The sequence below is a fragment of the Puntigrus tetrazona genome, chromosome 7, assembly GCF_018831695.1.
Source record: "Puntigrus tetrazona isolate hp1 chromosome 7, ASM1883169v1, whole genome shotgun sequence".
Taxonomy (NCBI): Eukaryota; Metazoa; Chordata; class Actinopteri; order Cypriniformes; family Cyprinidae; genus Puntigrus; species Puntigrus tetrazona.
Window position 1 is genome coordinate 585,742 of NC_056705.1, and position 21,487 is coordinate 607,228.

General features: G+C 36.6%; 1 pseudogene; it reads left to right on the plus strand.

The window, feature by feature from the left end:
• Positions 1-19,954, plus strand: part of LOC122348395 — a 45,029-nt pseudogene extending 25,075 nt beyond the window's left edge.
• Positions 19,955-21,487: the final 1,533 nt, after the last annotated feature.

Consider the following 21,487-nt stretch of genomic DNA (forward strand, 5'->3'; position numbering starts at 1 on the left):
TTCTCTCTGCACTCACATGTACAAAAGCTGTATGTGGTTTGTCATCTATTTTTCCCACTGGACTCACTGAGCTCAGTGTGTTTATGTGTTTGTGGTGTAGGGATTTATTAAGACTTGATTTAGCTTGTTGTGTTTTATAGTTTTGCTTTTGAGGCAATTTGTAACTGTGAATGTAGCAACCCTCCCAACTACATATATACACACAGTGGGACTGTTACAAAGATACACTATATTGGCAAAAGTATTCGCTCACTTGCCTTGACTCGCATATGAACTTAAGTGACATCCCATTCCTAATCCATAGGGTTCAATATGACGTTGGCCCACCCTTTGCAGCTTCAACTCTCCTAGGAAGGCTGTCCACAAGGTTTAGGACTGTGTTTTACCATTCTTCTAGAAGCGCATTTGTGAGGTCACGCACTAATGTTAAACGAGAAGGCCTGGATCTCAGTCTCCACTCTAATTCATCCCAAAGGTGTTACATCGGGTTGAGGTCAAGACTCTGTAGACCAGTCAAGTTCATCCACACCAGACTCTGTCATCCTTGTCTTTATGGACTGGTGCACAGTCATGTTGGAAGAGGAAGGGACCAGTTCTAAACTGTCCGCACAAAATTGGGAGCATGGAATTGTCAAAAATGTCTTGGTATGCTGAAGCATTCAGAGTTCCTTTCACTAATTCAGAGTTTAAGTCACATGTTCAAAATCAGTCACATGGCACTTGCAACTCAAGTAATTGTCTCAAAAACTGGGTTTAGAGCTAAATAATAAATTTAACAAATGGTAATGCTGATGGGAAACTCTTCAGGTATATTAGAACTCAATCAAATCAAATTGAAAGTCTTGACATTTCCATGGTACATTTTCTTTTTCTTCTTTATGTATACTTCATGCACTTATGTTGTGCGGCTGACATATTCTACTCATATGTGTGATGAGGTGGTCAGGAGCTTGTGTGTGAAGGGGTATGTGAAGGGACAATAGGCTCTTTAGCAGAACGCCACTCATCCTGTTGCCGCAGAAATGGCTGGGGATTGTTCCTGTGGAGATGACACAAGCAGCAGAGCACTCAGGGTTAAGGTGGATGTCGTGACCGAGGCCAGTGTTAGTGTGTGTGTGTGTGTGTGTGTCAAAAGGGAGCAGCAGTGACAGGACTTCAGTCACAAAGCCTTTGTTCATGACACAAGCAGCAGGTGTTCACTCCATAGGTGTTCCTACCTCTGTGGGACTTCTCATTCTTCTTCTCTGCCTCCATCAACACTGCTTATCTGCATTGCATGCCATCTTTTTCTGGTCATAATCTCTTCTCTTTCTTTTTAGCATTTTTATTCTTGACTATTAATCTAGAATATTCCTTGTGTCCCTTAATGTCTTTTTTTTTTTTTTTACACATTACTGCCACCACCTTTCAATTAAAATTGTTTTTATTTAATTTGAATATTTTTATAGTAATATTAGTATTCATTTCTAACCTGGGATTATTCGCTATATTTGTATTTTTATGTTAAATATATGTTACCCATGTTTTTATTTGCTAATTTTGCTTATATCTTAATATTGAATTATTATTAAATAACAAAATATATAATATTTTATTTATTACTTTCTTTGTCGGTCAGTGTCAGAGACATGTAAGAGACATGCACATAAATTATATTTCTGTTCATTATTTTTATCATACTATTACCAAAATATAAATTGTTAATCTCTGACTCTTCCTTACTTTTAATCCTATTTTATTTTGTTTACGCATTGTTTTTATTTTATCTTATTAACATAATATGCTAGAATTACCAGCACCTTATTATCATAGTATTACAATATTTTTAAATGTTAATTTGGGATTATTTTATTTAACTTACATAATATTATGTATTATTGTTACTGCCATCTTATTTTATTTTTGACATTACTTTTCTATTTGTTTAACAGCCATATCAAAGCATTTATTGTTAATCTGTGACGCTTATCATAAGACTCTCATTCTCAATTTTAGATTGTAACAAAAGAAATGAAGAAGGCAAAGAACCCCAGTCTCTCTCTCTCTCTCTCTCTCTCTCTCTCTCTCACTCAAGAGATTATGGTGTATGCTGGAAGCAGTCTTCAGTAGTTCTGCAATGAGATTAGAGCGATCTCCCACAGCAGCGGCGTGTTTGTGCATGTTCATATGTTCATCAAATTTCCCAAAGTGTCATTTCAACTTCCTCTTCTAATTTTCATCATAATAGCACAGGAAGATAATCTACGTTTGGATCCAGTCATGTTTAATCAGGCTAAATACGGAGGAGAATTTCCGCTCTACATCCACCGAGGGAATCATGTTGACTCTGATGCAGACACTAAATCTGACGCCCGGGTTCATTAGGTTTAATGTTGGCACTGGGCTCTCTCTCCATACGCAGATTAGCTGGCTCAGCCCCATATGTTGTGTGCCTCTGCCAATCCCCTGCGTTCGCTTCGCCTCTCGCAGGAAGTGACAAAGCATTTCATTTCCTCTCCAGCAGCAGGTCGCCTTCAACCCAGCATGTTGATGTGGGAATTTGTGTTGATTTACAGTGTGTTTGTGTGTGTGTGTGGCCTGGTGGCCCTTTAGATAGTCCGTCTCCTCGGCCAGTGTAGTTTCTATGACAACCCAGCATGCCATCTTAATATCATGGGCCGCCATATAACGTCAGCTGTGTAAATGCGTGTTTCACATGTGAAATTGAGCCAGTGTGAATGTTGTGTTTTTGGTATGGTAATGTGTGTGTGTGTGTGTGTGTGTGTGTGTGTGTGTGTGTGTTCAGCATCAGTGTATCCGAGATAGCAACAGACAGTTACAAATAACTGCAGTGCTGGTTTAGCTCCAGCAACTACCGCCCCCTAGTGTCCTCACGATGAACCGCAGCCCACAAATGCGCTTGTTCATCCTATTCTCATAAACAGAGCCATAAGGAATGATATCTTCTTTCAGTCAGCCTTGCCCTGTAGCAAGGAGATGTTTTATCTCATTACCGAGCTGTAAAACCACAGACACATTGAGACTGGGAGGTTTATAGCGACAGTAATATGTGAAGAGGAGATAAAGAGTCTGGGGTGGAGGTTTGCACATAGACATGACAGAGAAACACTTCTCGCTCTGTGTTTGCTGTCAATTACAGTTTTGCTCATTACAGCGCCTGCTTCTCATGCACAAAAAAATGCAAAATCAGATCAGAGCCCACCCTTCATTCTTCACTATGCATTTCGGTCTGTATTTCCATCTTTTTCCACCTCTCACCAGATGCATCTCGCTCATCTCTTCCACATCCCACCTGTTTCTGTAACAGACACTTCTAGGTATGTTCCACAGTCAAGATGTGTACTAGATATTTCTGAATGTACCGTATGTAGGTTTGTTTTGGAACAGACCTGTGCCCTTTCAGATGACAAACAGGAAATATTTATCCCTCAGTCACTGCTCTTTCATGGCTCAAAGCATTTCATGGAATTCAAAAAAGATCAACTTTATTTTAGCCGCCCTTTAACGTAGGGTAGGTTTTCAAGCTTGGGTCTGCAGAAAAATGTTAGTACACTATACTAACAATATATTAATGATTAATAATCACTAATTATTTTTTCTTGGCAGTGCAAATTAGATAATTAGTGATTCATTTTATAGTTTCTAATCCAAAATATATACATCATAGTGTGGAATGTATTTATTTTCCAGATGTTATCTGACACATGCATATACTGTTTTTGTTTTTAATTTGAACTATAAATGGGTCTACATGTACATATAAATATAGAAGCATAAATATACCATATGATTGAGTTCTTTCAAAGAGATCCTTATTTTAAAAAAATTTAAATATTGAAAAAATATTGGAGTACAAGAAATTGCTGTTTTTGTTTTCGTTTAGTTTTTCATTTAAAGATGTGTGTTACTTGCTGTGTGTTTCTTTATAATTGTTTGTACATTTCTAATAAATTGTAAATTGTTTGTTATTTCTTAGCAACTGATTTAGTGATTAGCTGAGTGTTAATTGTATTTACACATTTTTTCAGTGTGGGTTTATAAAACGGATGTCGCATAAAGCGTTGACATTTCTTTTAAAACCTTCAAAGACATTTTTGTGTGATTATTATTCATCTGAAAAACAACTGTCAAGTTTCCTTTCACTCTTCATTCTCCAATTAATCTTATTTCTTTTAGGAGAAGCAGATTTTTGCTTTCTACAGTATGGTTCATTAGCCTAAGGCTTCATTGTCTTTTTTCAATCCTAATCCAATAAGAACATCTGCCTTGGACTATAGCTGCTTGGGATTTCCTGTGGTTCTGTGAATACTGATGCTTACCAAACAAGTTTATCTAGTTCTAAATATAGACCTTTATACGCCTCTGTGTGTTTTCATTCTCAAACGGTAGGTCCTGGTGTAATAGGATGGGCGGTCTTATCACTTCACTTGTAAGAGGAAGTTCTTTTCAAAAAGAAGGTGTGTCTTTCAGGTGCAGCCAAAAGGAAGTCGGCATGTTCCTGTGTGTCAGTTAGTGTGTGTGTGTACATGTCGATGGCTGAAGGGACCCATCATGCCCAGGCTGTGTCCAGGCAGTGTGTGTTGCCTTGCCCCGCTCTTGTTTGGCTGTGATGGAGGTGGGAAGGGAGATGCCAGCCGCTTAAGAGAAGAAGACTTTTTGGAAACCTCCTCCAGCAGTTCAGTAAGAACAACAGAAGGACAGACAATCAGCAATAGTGCCTTCTCACAGGTTTGGATAGGCTACTCCTGTAATTCCACTTGACTTTGTTTAGTTCGCTAGAATGAGCACTGCAGACTGTGTTTATGTGATGGTTATATTAGTGATAATCAGATTTATTTTTAATTGTGAGGCTGAGTGTCTCATCCCGGACTCATCCGTTTGGTGATCACTTCCCGTCAGCAGATGATTCATGATTGGATTTGGGACGTATGTGTATTGGCTTAGATTTATTGTATGTGAGAGATAATGCAGAGGGTGTTTGTGTATTTGTGTGTGTGTTTGTGTGTGTGTTTGTGTGTTTGTGTGTTTGTGTGTGTGTGTGTGTGTGTGTGTGTGTGTGTGTGCATGTCATAAGGTTTATCTGGGTTAGCAGGACATGCTTGTTTGTGCTGATCTGATTACCACAGCATTAATGTAAAGCCTGTAATAAATAACAGAACTGGATGGTCTGGATAGTTAAAGACACATAGACACTGTTATTATCAAATTCGTGTATACAGTGTGTATAGCAATGATTGCATGGGAAAATGCAATTTTCCACTTTATATTTACAGTTATATATTTACGAGATGCTTTTGTCCAAAACAACTTTGTCACAGTCGGTATTCAGAGTGTATATAGTTTTTATTCAAATAAGATCTTTTTATTATCTCAGTGTTTCTCCTATATGGACATGAGATTAAATGAAGGGCTTCTGCTTCTCAGGTTTATTCTCTTCAGACAAAAGCCCTGTTCAGTTGGAGCTTGTCAGGTAAATTCAAACATGTCTCAGCTTTTTCACATAACCTCTGGAAAAATTACAGCCCAGACAAGAATTTCTTTGATTGCAATATGTAATTTGTTTGCAGTGCTTCTCATTTATTTTGCCCTCTGTTGAATACAGAACACATCCGTTATCTTTGTTCAACTTTCTCAGTGAAATAACAGCTTGCTGTTCACGTCCCACTCAAATATATAAAAAAAAACAATCCATAAGGAATATGTAGTCACAGACGGGGTCATACCTGACTTCACAGTGCTTAGTATGATCCTAGCATTAATTAATACCTTCCTTAATAATATACATAATGTACAGGGAGACCTACAGGTTAATAATGGTAACAGAAACAATTGTTAGACAGACTAATCTCAATTTAAGTGTGCTAAAGTAATTTCATATCCGTATTCTCTATGGAAGAGATCTCAGCAGTATTAAAATGTGATTTTTTTTTTTTCTCTTTTTTTTTGGTATGCTTTTGCCGCTTATTTTAGAAGAAGCTTCTAAATTGACTCTTAAATTAAATCTTAGAAAACATGATGCGTGAGCAAGCTGATTAAAATTAATCAAACTAAAACTTATACAAAATGCAATTAAAAAACAGCTTGTAACAAACTGATTACAGCTTAAAGTCAAATTAAAATAAACAAATAAAAAAATGGTTAGTTAATTAAAAACGGAGTAAAATTACACTTTTATTAGACCTGTAAAAAGGAACATATTTGCCTCTTGACTACTCGGTTGGGGGGTTTTTTGTCACAAGATAATGAGGAGACATCTTTGAAAGCCCGTTGATGGAGGGATCAGCACGAACAGTGATGTTCTGTGACCATGTGTTACGTAGGATTAGCATTTATCAGTTCTGTCATCTCTGCTGATCCAGTCTCCTCATATCTTCGACCGCTGAGTGTCCTGGCGGTCTGTAGATTGGATCACATGTGTGTCTAAATGCACATATCACTCAAACATCACTTCCTATTGAGGTCTGCAACACACCCTGTGCTCAAAATGCATTAATTTTTAACATCAAATAAACACTAATATCCAAAACAGCAGACTAACATGGTTAGATGCTCTCTGGGGCGAATGGGGAGTATTTCTATCACTTGACCATTTTGGCGCTCAAAGAACTCTCCGTCTTTAATGTTCATCAGTCTCTGGTGGCCAGCTTCCTTCCGTTTAGGACTTGAAAGTGTTTTTCCCACCCTGTGATGTTGCCCTAATTTTAAGTACAGCTTTTTAATTCAGCTAAAGTTTGAATTAAAGCAACAGTTCACTCAAAAAAGAAAACTTTACTCACCCTCAGGCCATCCAAGATGTAGATTAGTTTATTTTAAGCACATTCAAAATTCAGATGAGGCCAAACTATAATTGCCCATTGTAAAGCCCTTATAAATGAATTTAAGGGCTATCCATATCTTACAGCCCTTTATAACGTATACGCATTCATTATAGCGATTTAGTGTATCACATGATGTGTTTATTAATCATTCAATAAAACTAATATGCTAAATGGTGTGAGATTTGCACAGTATGTGTGGAGCAGTTCTCATTAGCACATTGCTTGTGTAGAATCTGACACCGTTACTGAATGAGTCTTGGCTTCTTCAGGGTGACACCTCAGAGGTAGTAAATTCTCAGGCTGTGTGATTTAGTCTGTAATTAGCTGCACATGCACACACACACACACACACACACACTCATAGGCTGTACTGCAGGGGCTGTAATCAGTTCATTAGGTTAATTACTAGCTGTGAAAGGGACTCATAGTCTCTGTGGGCGCTTTGGGTAATTGGTCTGGCTCTAACTCAACTTTAACCAGACTGTGCTATCTAACTCAGACTGTCTCATACATACTGTTGACACTGCACATTAATCCCATCTGATCTTTAGAAGTGTCATTTTGTACGGTAAGTGATGCAATCTGATCCGTTTGCTCAGATTGTGTAGTCAATATCCGGTATATCTGCATCAGTTGCTATAGTAGTGATTTTCTTACATGACAACTGAGAGCTGCTGTCAGGAGAAAGGAAAAAAAACGGAAATTGTGCCTCTGCATATGTGATCTCACGTGCACGAGAGAGAACATAATTGGCAGCTATTGCTGTATTTATAATTTCATGCATAAGATTCCATATCAGAAAACGTGCGAGTGAATATGATTGTATTTGAATTGAGCAGTTTGCACACTATAACAAAAAAGGTCACAAAAGCTTTGTGATGAGAGTAAAATGAATTTTAAGTCATTATTCACGAAACAAATATTACTTGAAATATGATCTGACCTTTCAGAGACGTATTATAAAAATAGATTTCAATCAGATTTCTAACTAGATATGGCTGTGAATAAGATGTTTTACTGTTTATAAAAATCTGATTTGGTTTGATTCTTTGCTTACAGACAGATGAGTCAGATTTTTCCTGCCTGTCTGAACAAAGCTTCAGAGAGCTCAGTTCTGTTTGTGTGTAATTATTTATGAAATGTCTAGAAGGAGGAAAAGAGATGTTTTATATCTGAATCAACAAGGGATTTCTTAAGGGAAAAACCAGTCTGTTGTTGTGATGATTAAGATCTGTGTATAACCAGTCTTTGCTAAACAGAGAAAGTGTCTTAATTATTTTGTATAAAAAAATATAGCAAGAGTGTTGACCTGTGCTTATGAGTAGTGCAGCTTATGGCCCTGCATGCTGTTAGTGCCGCACAGTGTTTGGCCACGCCTTTGGAACACTGATTGTTTGAATGACAGCTGTGTTTGCTGACAGCTCATTGGTGTTTCCATGGCAACTGATAGATAAGGGTGATTGGCTGAAATTGGGCTATTGCTCTGATTGTGTTCAGCCATTGTAAAATATACAAACAGTGTTATTTTTTACATTAAGGTTTGTACTGTTACTGTTACATGCTGCGTTTGGCAGCTGGTCATGTGCCTCACTTGCTCTGGTTGATTTCTTCTAAATGGACACTTAATTAAGATTCATTGCATTTGAATTTGTATATGTGGGATGATACTTCCTGAATAGGCAAGCGATATGCTGGAGTTGTATGATTTGTTAATGACGTTTCATTGCTTGTGGAATCAATATTTTGAAGATCATGCTATGCTTTCTTTTCCCTATTGTTCCTTTGCATATTTAGTGGAATAATCTTTATGTCCTCTCTCTTTCAGTATCAGAAATTGCATAGAGTCATATTATGAGTATAATGACACATGATTGTCCTAATAGCCGTACTGCTTTGACTTAAAAAGCTGCTCAGGTCCACTTTAACAGCAATTCAAGGGTCAGAAGATGATATAGTCCTCCCAATAGTTTTTAAAAACAAAATTAAGTCTTTGAGTAATATTTCAAGGCTTTTTACAAAGGTTGCAAGGAAATTCAAAAACACAAGCCATATTTTACAAAAAGGTAGATTAATCAGAGCAGAGGATAGACTCAGCAACCATAAATAAAAATGGCAGAATCCAAGTTGTTTTTCTCCGAGGCTGCATACAGTATCTTAGCAATTCCTATTGACATAAATAGGAATGCTGACGGATATCTCTATCCAGCTTTTATAGCTACTTGGATCTAATCAGCTTTGCTGAAAGGAATCATGGGATTTGTAGTTGTAGCTCTATGTAGGGCATTGCAGAGGCACTGTGCCCTTCAAATGAGAGGACAATAGAGGAGGATAAAACGGAGAAAGGAGAGGGTGACAGAAAACAGGGAAAGGAATAAACAGGGTGAGTTGGAATGACGCAAGAAAGAAGAGAGAAAGGAGGAAGAGAACAGCAGGGCGAATACAGAAGCTGAGGATTTGAGAGGAACTAAAGAGAGAGAGAGGGGAGGATTAGAAGAGGAAGAGGAGATTAAACAAAAATAGCAATCATTGTGTGAGGATGTCTGTCCTTAGAGTTCCTCTGAGTCACCAGCTGACATCACTCTGTGTGTGTGTGTGTGTGTGTGTGTGTGTGTGTGTGAAAGAGAAAGAGTTTGCTTGCACACTGTGACAGATCAAAGATGTCCTCATCTTTTATGAATGTGGAACCAGCTCTGTTCTGAAAGGATGAAGTGAGTGATGTCTGGCTCTGATGCTTGTCTTGGTGTAGAGGGAAGCTTCACTGGCAGACATCCAAAAGACTCTCACACCTAAACTTGCACACACTTATTTGTTTCATTTTATACACACACATATACCTTTATTTTTCTTTTTTTTTTTTTTTTTAACCTTGTTGTTTTCTAAGCTAATTATATTTTTCTAGAATACAAATAGGTTTGTATAAATGTGTCCATAATTTAATTGATTTTAGTTGTATTCAAGAAAAACTGAAATACCTGACCCACACACACATTTACCTGCTAAAGTACGATATACATACAACAGATTTCTGCTATTTTTGCATGAATCTAAATATGACTACAGATAAACAATTCCTAAATCTGCTCCAAGAAACCATTATTTAACTCTTAAGTAAATGTTTTTTTCAATTGAAAATGACCCCCAGATGTCCTCAAAGGAAGGATTTTGACAGATTTAACAACCTTCTGATGGCAGTTATGTCCCCACACACATTTATGAGCTCTTCTGGGAGTCATGGTGGAGAAAATGAGACACCTGTTGAAAGGCATGTGGAGAATATAATCACCTGCAAAACTGACTCAGAGGTTACACTGACATTACTCCTGAAAGTGGCTCAAATCTGATTTTATCCCCCCTTCACATGTGACATAAGCCTCAATTTTATTTTTATGCTTGTATGTGATATACAGTACATGCAATTTAGTATATTTAAAATATGCTTATTAAATGAGATTTTGAATGGCACACTGAAGTTTAAATTAAAATAGATACCTTACAGTTTGTTGGATTTACTGTTTACTGTAAAAATGCTGCATTGTATTTCTTAAATTGTTAAAATTATTTCTAGTGTGCTTTAAAGTAAAACTTTTGATTTGACATTATTACAGATCACACATTTTAAAAGTATGTTTGCTAAGAAATGCTGTGTTAAGTAAACATCTCTGGCTTCTGTGTCATTAAAATTATATTTGGATTTTTTTTTTTTTAATGCACTTTTAAGATTTGAAGTACACTATAAATGCGCATTCAAGACAATTAAACAAACTTATTTTTCTCAAGGGTAGGAGTGTGTAAAATGAGAATCAGGCTCTTTGACCTTTATTTTGAATATAGACAGAACACACACACTCTTTCTTTCTCACCAGACCATGCAGCTCTGTTAATGAATCTACTCCCTTCATATGTACGTCATTACTCTTGGAAGTTTGCCTGGCTAGGTTACTCATATTGATTCCTTAATGTTTAGCAACAACACTCTCCCTCTCCTTGTTTTCAGTGTGACAGACCTGTGAAAGACAGAGACGCTGTCATTTCTGTACCATCAGCCTATCTCACTGCTGACTAAGCTACTGGCATTGTTCTGCCACAATCCACTATGAAATCCACATCTCACGTCACGAGAGGGCACAGAATATGCCCCTGCATGTTTAGACAAGGACAGACTCTGGTGTAATTTCAATTTTACTGTGCCACAGAGTACAGCTGTATTTGATGACTTGTTGAAAGACTTTATAGCTTTTATTTTTTTCTCTGCCCTTCAGGAGAGATTGAAGCATCAAGGTTTATGATGAAAGTTAGAGATGAATTGATGACATGACAGTGTTTTAAAGGTCCACGGTGAACTTTATGGAAATATGGCAGTTCATCTCAGCGTTATATAGCACTTGAGTCAGGAATGTTGCTAGGCGACAAACCAGGTTTTACTGTAAGCTTACCATTGTTTGTTTTTTGTGGACAATTGAACGAGAGCGATGCAAAGGAAAAGGAAGCATTAGAAAGTGATCTAACTGGTCTTTCAGTGTTGTTATGGTAAATCTGATAGATACTCTTATATGGTTTTAATATACCAGTTCCCATTAGTCTTTTCCTAGGAATTAAATACCTTTCATTCACGAAGATCTACCTATTACCCATTAAAAATGTATATATTGACTAATTACTTCCAGCTACTGTAAAAAGAGCTAATTTTCTCATGTTTATAACCAGCAACAACAGCATAAATACTATTGAAAAAAAGCATAGAAAATGTGTAAAAAATTTCAATTCCATCTGGTCCTGGTGATAAGCCACTGTGATTGAACTACAGGATTCTTAATGGAAGTTGAAGCCTCGGGGGTTTGTGTGCGTTGATTTATTATTATGCTTCAGCATAACAAGCAAAAGACTGAATTTCATGCATGTGCAAAAGAAGCAATTTATGAACACCAGTAAATCCAATGGGCTGTGAAGCAGTTTCTAAAATAGCCAGTTCTAGCACGGCAGGAAAATGTTTCATTATGAAAAATGTGGCAGTGAAACGTGTTTGCACACACAGACACATGGATGCTACTATGAAAATAAATCAAGTTGTGTTTGCATTAGCTGTCTTTTATGCTAATTTAATCTCTTTTCTTTTTCTTTGCATTTGTTTTGCAGAAGAGTGTGAAGGAGGGTCTTCTGCTCAAACAGACCAGCTCTTTTCAGAGATGGAAGAGGAGGTATTTCAAACTGCGAGGCAGGACTCTCTACTATGCCAAAGATTCAAAGGTCAGAGCAGGGGACTGTGTTCCTCTGGAGTAGACTGAAGCTCAGGTGGTGCTGTATAGGTGCTTGTTTCAGTGTTTGTTGGTGACAGAAACATACCACTGTCTTGCAGTCTCTCATATTTGACGAGGTTGACCTCTCAGATGCCAGTGTGGCTGAGACCAGCACTAAGAACATCAACAACAGTTTCACAGTAAGTAAAACCTCTTCTCAGTAGGTTTCTCGAGACCCAGTGAATGATTTTTAACGTATCTACAGCAGATAGTGATCTCACTGGATTTTGAGACAACCCCATTAATTAGTTTGCTGTCATTTGTTCATTCATTATTTAATAGCTCACACCTGCTGAATGTCTTTTGGCTCTCTATCCTAGGTTATCACTCCATTTCGTAAGCTGATGTTGTGTGCAGAGAGCAGGAAGGAGATGGAAGACTGGATCAGTGCTTTGAAATCTGTACAGAAATGGGAGACTTATGAGGTTGGTGTCTAAAACGTCACCTTTAACCCTCTCCATAATCATTTGAAACTTTCAGTTAATTTGCATTGATGCCCTTGGTGGCTGCACATTAAACAGTTCGATGTTCCATCACATGGATTTCTTAGTTAAGTGATCAATAAAGCAACAAAAGTAATTACTATAATTGTAATTGTGTTTAGGTGAAATATTGATGCAAACAAGTTAGGTGCTTTAGCCCATTTGAGCTTAAAAGCTTACAAAATTATTAAAACTATGTAGACATTTTTTTAAAGAAATGATTTTAACATTTAAGTTAAAAAAAAAACAATCAACAAAGATTTAAAAACATAAAAATGTCAAAAAAAAACACAATTGTAAAAATGAAAATGAAAACATAAAATATACACAAACAAATTCAAAATATTCGTAAAAACTATAATAGTTTTCTGCTTATACTAAAATAACACTATCTTGAAGCCCCATTGGTAGTTGAGCCCCAGCCCCTGGTTGAAAATCACTCTCTAGATATATGTATATATGTATTTATAGTGTCATGACACTGATATGATTTTATTGATCTCAGGCCAGTCAGTTTAACATGGAGCACTTCTCTGGGATGCACAACTGGTATGCCTGCTCTCATGCCCGCCCACCTTCTGCAATGTGTGTGTCGAGAGGCTTTGCCGGGGTCACCTCTCATGGTCTTTCCTGTGAAGGTAAACATTAACATTAAGATTTATTATTTTCTGTCTTGTTTATTTTTCTCTGTCATTTTGTTTGAATTTCCTTTTCTTTGCCATTTATGCCTTCACACATTGTTTATTCTGGTTGTAGAACTAACAATGGCATTGTATCTTTACAGCATAATCAATGAGTCATGAATAGGAACATTGCCCTCAGCCTGTTATCACTTTCTAGTGACGATCTGTTTATTCTCATCTTTTCTCTGCGCGTGATAGTGTGCAAGTTCAAAGCCCACAAGCGCTGTGCTGTAATGCATCCACAAATAACTGTAAGTGGACTACTCTGGCATCAATAGGAAATGACATCATAGAAGATGAAGATGGAGTAAGTGAATCTTTGAATTTTTGGTCTCAGTGATAGTCTATACTGTACCTAAATCAGTGCGTTTGTGTATACAGGTGTCAATGCCACACCAGTGGTTGGAGGGGAACCTGCCGGTCAGCGCAAAGTGTGTGGTGTGCGATCGAAACTGTGGTAGCGTACGTCGACTACAGGACTGGCGGTGCCTCTGGTGTAAAGCTATCGTACGTCAACTTCCTACCCAATTTTTAAACACAGTGCTATGTATATCACTCACACCCACTATGTAGCATCACACCCATAACAACTAGATGTCACATAAACACCTAGAGCTTACTGGAAAGACTATGACTTCATATTTATACAGGTGTGTAGCTAATGTGTCTCCACTGATAGGTATGAGTAGCTAGTGATCTATCTGCCTGTGTGTAGGTGCATAACAGCTGTAAGGAGCAGTTGGGAAAGGTTTGTCCTCTGGGTCAGTGTAAGGTCTCCATCATTCCGCCCACTGCACTTAACAGCATCGACTCTGACGGTAAGGGTTTCCCTGGCAACTGCATCAGCTCAGCTGTATCTATAACGCTCATATACATTGTCATATGCTTTTGTGTATGGACTTGCAAATTACATTATTTAGTTGAAGTATAATCATCAGTATGACAGTTAAATATACCATATATCTGCTTTGAACTCTATATATACAAAAATGTGTCATGATTTCTTTGTTTTCCACTTTGATAAGATGTCATCATATTAGAATGATTTCTTAAGGACTATGTGACACTGGAGTAATGTCTTCATTTTATATTTTAATAAAACAGACAAACAGTTATATTAAAAGTGTTATATCTACAACTAAACTTATTTCTACTTTTTTTTTATTCTACATTAATCAACAAAATTATTATTCTTTATGTTAGATGTAACCAAAAATGTAACCTAACATATATAGATATAATGGCATATTATGTTTATTATATATATTAAACGGTATTAAATTGTTTTAAATTATTGTAATGAATACAATTTCTCTGAGTTAGACTGATCTCACCAATTCAGTACAGCCATGATTCATTTTTACAACTTTTTTACAAATTTTTACAAGTTTTCTGCTACATTTACAACAGAGACATTGTTAAAGAGATGGTCTTTTAAAGCTGGTTACATTTCCAAACGTGACATCCCTCCCAAGTTCTTCTCCTCTCTCTCCTCTTCTCTCATTGCCACTCTCTCTCCTCCCTCTCCAATCCCTCCACTGTCCCTCTTCATCATCCCTTGCTCCTGCAGGCTTTCTGGAAAGCCACCAGTCCATCCTGTTCGAGTCCTCTGCTGGTGCTGGTGAACAGTAAGAGGGAGACAACCAGGCGTGAAGTTCCTGCGCAGGTTTACAGCTATTAAACCCAGCACAGGTCTTTGACCTCATGAATGGCGGACCACAGCTGGGGTGAGGTTAACGCCCGCTTATCACACACTGCAATAGTAACTAAAAGGCTATGTAAGGCAAATAAAAGAGTCAGGAATCAGTCACAGTAGCTTAGCTTTACAACAACCAAACATTTTTACTTGATAACTGTAATATTCTCAGTCAAGATGTCCTTTTAAACTTTTAATAGCATCCTGACTTGTTTTATCATACACCTTTGTTGGCAAAGTAAATTTGCTCTCTGAACCATATTTGTTTTTTTCATTTTGTTTGTGCATTCAGGCTTCTGCTCTTCCAGAAGTTTGAGACCTTTCGTATCCTGGGTGTGTGGTGGAGATGGGAGCGTGGGCTGGGTTCTTTCTGAACTGGACAAACTCAGTCTGTACAAACAGGTCAAAATAACCAGAAAAGAAGTTTTTACATTTTAATAAAAGATTATGAAAACAATCACTGTTTTAGAATAGCATGCACAGGTGTAAAAATAGACCACTACCATTCAGAATGTTATTTTTAAAGAAATGCATTTAATTAGCCAAAAGAGAGTAAATTCACTTTATAATATTGCAAAAGATTTCTATTACAAATAAATGTTTTATTTATCAAAGAAGACAAAATGATAATCATTTTCAGCAATCAAATCAGCATATTAGGATGTTAAAGTGTTGTGTGACTGAAATAATGCCTGTCGTGAAATTCAGCTTTGCCTTCACAGGAATAAATTTCTTTTAAAACATTTTGATCAAACAAATGCTTGGTCAGCATAGACGTTTGTCAAAATCTTACAGACCTGAAAATGCTTGGAGTGGTAGTAGACTGTACATACAGTAGAGTCACATCTTCTCGTTATGTTGTGTGTGTGCACAGTGCCAGCTGGGTGTGTTGCTCGCTGGGCACAGGAAATGACCTGGCCTGGTTCTGGGCTGGGGAGGACTTCTGTGATGATGATGCTCAGCTGCTACAGATACTAGAAAAACTGGAGAGAGCTACAACCAAGATGCTGGACACAGGTGAGACAGAGGAAAAGAGAGAGACATGAATGACTCCTCATCAAACTAATTTTTCTGTTCCTGAATGTGTGTGTGTGTCACAGATGGAGTGTGATGACTTATGAAGTGCCCACCAAACAGACTCCAGCCATTGTAAAGGAGGAGGATTCATCAGACTCTCCCTTACAGGTAATCTTGTGATAATATTTCACAGCATTCCGTTTTTTACCATAATTTGATCAAATAAATTCAGTCTTGGTAGAACTTCTTTCAAAAATATTAAGTGTCACTAACTCAAAGTTACCTATGTTACTAAGTGTCTAAATTATGCTTTGAAATACAGATTACACAATATGCTGATTCTGTTGCCACTCATTTGACTAAAATCCTAGACTCTGACAAGCACAGCGACGTTATATCATCTACAAGTGGAGTATAAAATGGTTTATTAGTGCGTGTAGATGTGTTTTGTGGAGGGTTATGTTTATTTTATTTAAAAATATATTGTCTTCCTGTCTCTCTCTGTGACAGGTTTCTGTGTGGAACAGTTAATGATTTTGTGGCTGAAGTTGTGTGCTTTATGAAAGGGCCACGGAGAATAAAGAGGAGGCTGATGCTATGGCAAAAAGGTAAATCTGGAGCCATTTTTAGCAATTAAAGTATGAGCCCAAATAACGTGAAAATCGTTAAACCAATTATGAGTTTAATAGGTAGTCAAACTGAATGAACATTCATTAGATGAGCAATTAACAGTAAATAGATTACTGAAATGAACAGATACATAGACAGTCAAATAAACGCTTAAATGAAGAGTCCTGTTCTTTATAAACCCCCAAAATTTGTAATTTTAGATTTTTACTGGTGTGTCTCCTCGCAGTGTGCACGTTGAACGAGAAGCTGGACTCTTTGGTTAAGGCTCTTAGTGAAGACGCCAATGCCCAGCTGGTACCTCCGGATCTATCTCTCCAGACGAGAGCGACACTGACTCAGACCAGACCCTTCAGATCAAGAGAGCAGCTGATGCTGAGAGCCAACAGCCTGAAGAAAGCACTTCGACAAATCATAGATCAGGCAGAAAAAGGTAATCCTTCACTGTATATGACTGGAAAATAAACTGATTTTAAGCCAGTTTTAAATTACATGGAATTAACTTCAAGTCAAAACAAATAATTTATATATTGTAGAGTATTGTTATAGAGATAATTGTTAAAAACAGCTTGTTCAGGACATGTCCAAAGAGAAAAACATGAAAAGGCTATAATAAAAACATTTTAGTTTGTATTTTTTTCTGTGTGTGTCTTGTATTGAAATAAGTTAAAATCTAAAACTGAAATCTATTGATTGCAAATGTCCAGTACAAGAATGACACAGCATGTTACAGTGGCTATTTGACCACTTCAGTCAATATTTAATTAGACTGTTTTTTCTCAGTGGTGGATGAGCAGAACAGACATACCCAGGTGCAGAGAATGTCAGTCCTCATCATCAATCAAAAGAGGAAGCAGTGAGGACCTTAAGGAAGCGGAGCCACGTGAGTAATAAACTCAGCTTTATGAATATCAATAGATGATGCCTGGCAATTAGATCCTTAGTTTTAACAATTCATTTGTTCAATGAAAAGTTTTTTTTCTGTAGCTCTAAATTTGATTCAAACATTTGCATTTGAATAAAAGTAAATGTATAAATTGGGGAATACAAAAAATAACAATATATGTGCAGAATGTCCTGGTGGGCGCCCTTTCTTCAGTTAAATTGAAGCAGCAAGTACATCATGCAACCCAGACACTGTCTAGAAAAGGTCAGTCCTCAGAACTGTCTGTATGAGCAGGAGACAGGAAAAAAGGAAAAGGCCAAGGATCACTTGAAGGAGCAACAGAGTTAATTAACATCAACTATATCAGCATGCATAACACTGCATTAGCTCACATAAAGGGCAGCACCAAAGAATCCATTTTCCTTCATAAAGAACTTGTGTTTTATTGAATTTGTTATATTTTCACTGACATTATCAAAATAATTTTCTAATATATTTTTATATCATATTTATTAATATAAATCAGTCACATAAAACTGATTTGAGTGTTTCTGAGTCCTTTGAAAAATGAAAATTGAACTAAACATCAGCTTTTACTAAAATTCTCTCTTGTCCATATTACTCAAATGTAATCAAAGAAAATAACCTTACTAGAAAAGTGTTTTTTTTCTGTCATTTAGAAACCGAATAACAAATTTAGCATACATAGAATACAAGGGAGTACATTTCTGTTGTTTTATGTGTTTTTGCACAGTGAGATCTTTTGGTGTTTCATATCCTGTTATGCTGGGAGTTTTGTGAGAGGTTACCACTGCACTGTGGACTAGAGCGCATGGGAATTGGTGGAGGATAAAGAAAATTAAGTCTATATTTGCGTGAGTGTGTTGCTTTATTTCAAAGCGATAACTGCATAAGCAGTTTGCCAGTGCAGTGATTTGTGTGAGTTAATTTCTTCAACTGGGTTTACCTTAATTCACTTGTGTTTCAGGTACTTGGTTAGAGAAAGTAGATTTTACATGGAGTTCGTTTAGTTTTAATAAATGCATTTTCTAAAATCAGTCAAATAACTCATTGTTTTTTATGCTGTATAAATTCTCGCTTTTTTAACCACTAAAAACAATTTAGCGGCCCTTTTTAAGACTACTGCGATACCCATTATTATTATTTTTTCGTACTATTTTCCTTTCTATGCTATTTGTCATAGCTGCATGTCTCTCTTTGCCGCTTCATTTTATTGACAGGTCAAAACACAATGAGTCCAACCACTACGGCCCCTATTTTGCTGGAGAAATCAGAAAGCTTCAGCACTGTGCTTTTCTCTGAAGACTCTGTGTAAGACCATGCAAACACGCATGCACACACGGACATTAAAGAGCTCTTATCTTCCTCCACAGAAGTGCAGTAATGACATTTGTGGTTCCTTTAGCTCTAAAACCATGCTGGCGGTGTAATATCCCATGGTGTGTTTGCATATTCCTCTCACCAATGCTCTAGTTCAGCACAGTCTCATTGGACATAAATCTGTTTTCATATTGAGTCCTTCATTTGACTCTTTTCTCTGACTTTCAGAGATTATCTTTAGGTAATGCATACTCCATGGCTGTACCTTGAAACCTATTGTGAGCTATATGTCTAGACAGTGTTTGTTGGCCTCATCGTGTGCTTTTGGAAGTTATATATTGCCCACAAATGCAGCACAATGCATTTTTACCCCAACATACTATATATGTTTCAAGAGCTCATGGTTACAATGTTAGCATTATTTTCTTAATTATAGAGATCAGTTTTAGATTAGCTGTAAATGAGTAAAGAGTGCTGTATGGCATTGCAACACTATGAAATCTATACATTTTAGATTCTGTAAGTGGATTAGCAATAGATCCCGGACATTCTCAAAATATATATTGTGATAATAGTATTGCGTGCATTGTTCAGATCATAAAGCTAATGGGACCTCATCTTGCCATCTCAGCATATAGGTGGCTCTTCTTTTATGAAAAGATATCATCATACATTAAAAATCCAATATTTTCATATGTAATATGTAAATTGAACACATTAATTAATTAATTAATTATATATGTATATGTGTGTATGTGTGTGTATGTATATATTATATTTATTTATTTTTATATAAAAGTTCTTACTTACCCCAAACGTTTTGTATTATATATAAGGCAACTTAGCCCTTCTCATAGTCATTATTAAAAGATACTTTGTCTGACAAACCCAAAATAGTTTACCTTTGTGACATTGCTACCCACAATTTAATCTATAAATAAATGAATACAGTTTTCACTGTGTATTTTGACCAATGTCAGTATGATGTATACAACTCCCTGTGCTTTTCATTTAGCTTCTCAAAAATATTTTTGATTCATAAGTGACTCAGCTTACATGCTTTCTTCCTGCTTGTTTCTTTGTTCCGCAGGCAGTGCACAGAAAAGTGTGATGAATAACTATTTTGGCATTGGGCTAGACGCCAAAATTTCTCCTAGAGTTCAACAATAAGAGAGACGAGCACCCAAAAAGTGCAGGTATAAAGAAATAGAAAATGTTTGATAATTGCTAAATACAGTTCACTTAATCCATATGAATTCATTACTAGTTGTAAATGTGTATTAGTCCTTTGTTGTCGTCAGATTTTTTCAGTTATGCTGTTTTTATATAATGTGTGACTGAAACTGTGCAATCTATGTTTTTAACAGTAGCCGCACTAAAAACATGATGTGGGTAATGGAGTTAGCTAGGGACCAAAGAGCTGGTGCAGAAAACCTATAAGAACTTGGAACAGAGAAGTCAGTTGGAGGTACAAGGAGCATGAAAGATGCTAATCGAGCATACGTAAAACTCATGTCTCTTCTGACCTTTAATGGAAAGAGAAAGTACTCCTTGTGCCATTTATTTGACTTCAGTTCACATACTATACTAATGAAGTTCTGGATATGTACTGTTCATTCATGTAAGAAGCTCATGGTTTCATGTTTCAGACATTTTTCTGAGACCCTATACATAACGTAACTACTCCTTTTTATTTCTCTTTGTGACAGTGACGTGAGTGCCCATGTCCTTTGCCAAGTCTTCAGGCCTTGCTGTTTTGAACATCCCCACCCAGTTATGCAGGGGCATTAATTTTCTGGGGTGGCACCAAAGAGGACAATGAGTCTCATCAGTGAAACCAAATTTCAGTACACAGCACTTTACTTTCTAGAGGGCAGTTTAGTTCCAGCAAAGTGAAAATCATCTCAGTGTTGAACAGATGAATCTTGCTGTGCCCTGCATTTATCTTCAGTGCATCTTTTAATGTTCTGAGCTGTCAATAAACAATGGCTCCTGTTGAGAGTTTCTTCCTGCAGATATGACTTTCAGAATGCATCAACCACATTTACAGCCACCATCAATCCGTGACTTTCCTTTCATCGCCATTTTTCTAGAAACAATCTGTCAGTGCGAGTAAAGTGCATTTGTAGTGTATAAACAAGAACAATATGAAACCTGTATGGAGAGCAAATGATGTAAAATGGAAAAGATGAAAGAATATTAAACAGCACTGAACAATAAGTGTAGTAATGTATAGTAGTACACTGAAGACTAGTAAATAGATGTATTTTATGCTCTTGCTCATGCAATATTTTCTAAATATACATATATAGATATATATATATATATATATATATATATATATATATATATATATATATATATATATATATATATTAGAGAAAACCATACTGACTGGAGTGACTCTGTTATTGATCTTTCAGCCTGTAACACATTTCCCAGCAAGAGTCATGTGCATAAGACATCTGTTCCTTCTTGGGTTTCATGTGATTTTATTTTAGTTTTCTTATATTAAATCATGCATTTAAAATAGATTAATTAAATGGATTTATGAGTTGTGTAAATCAAATATAAGTTAATATGTGGTTGACATGAAAATTTTGTCTGCTGTTGTATTTGTGTAGAATTTTGGGGCTCCATCTT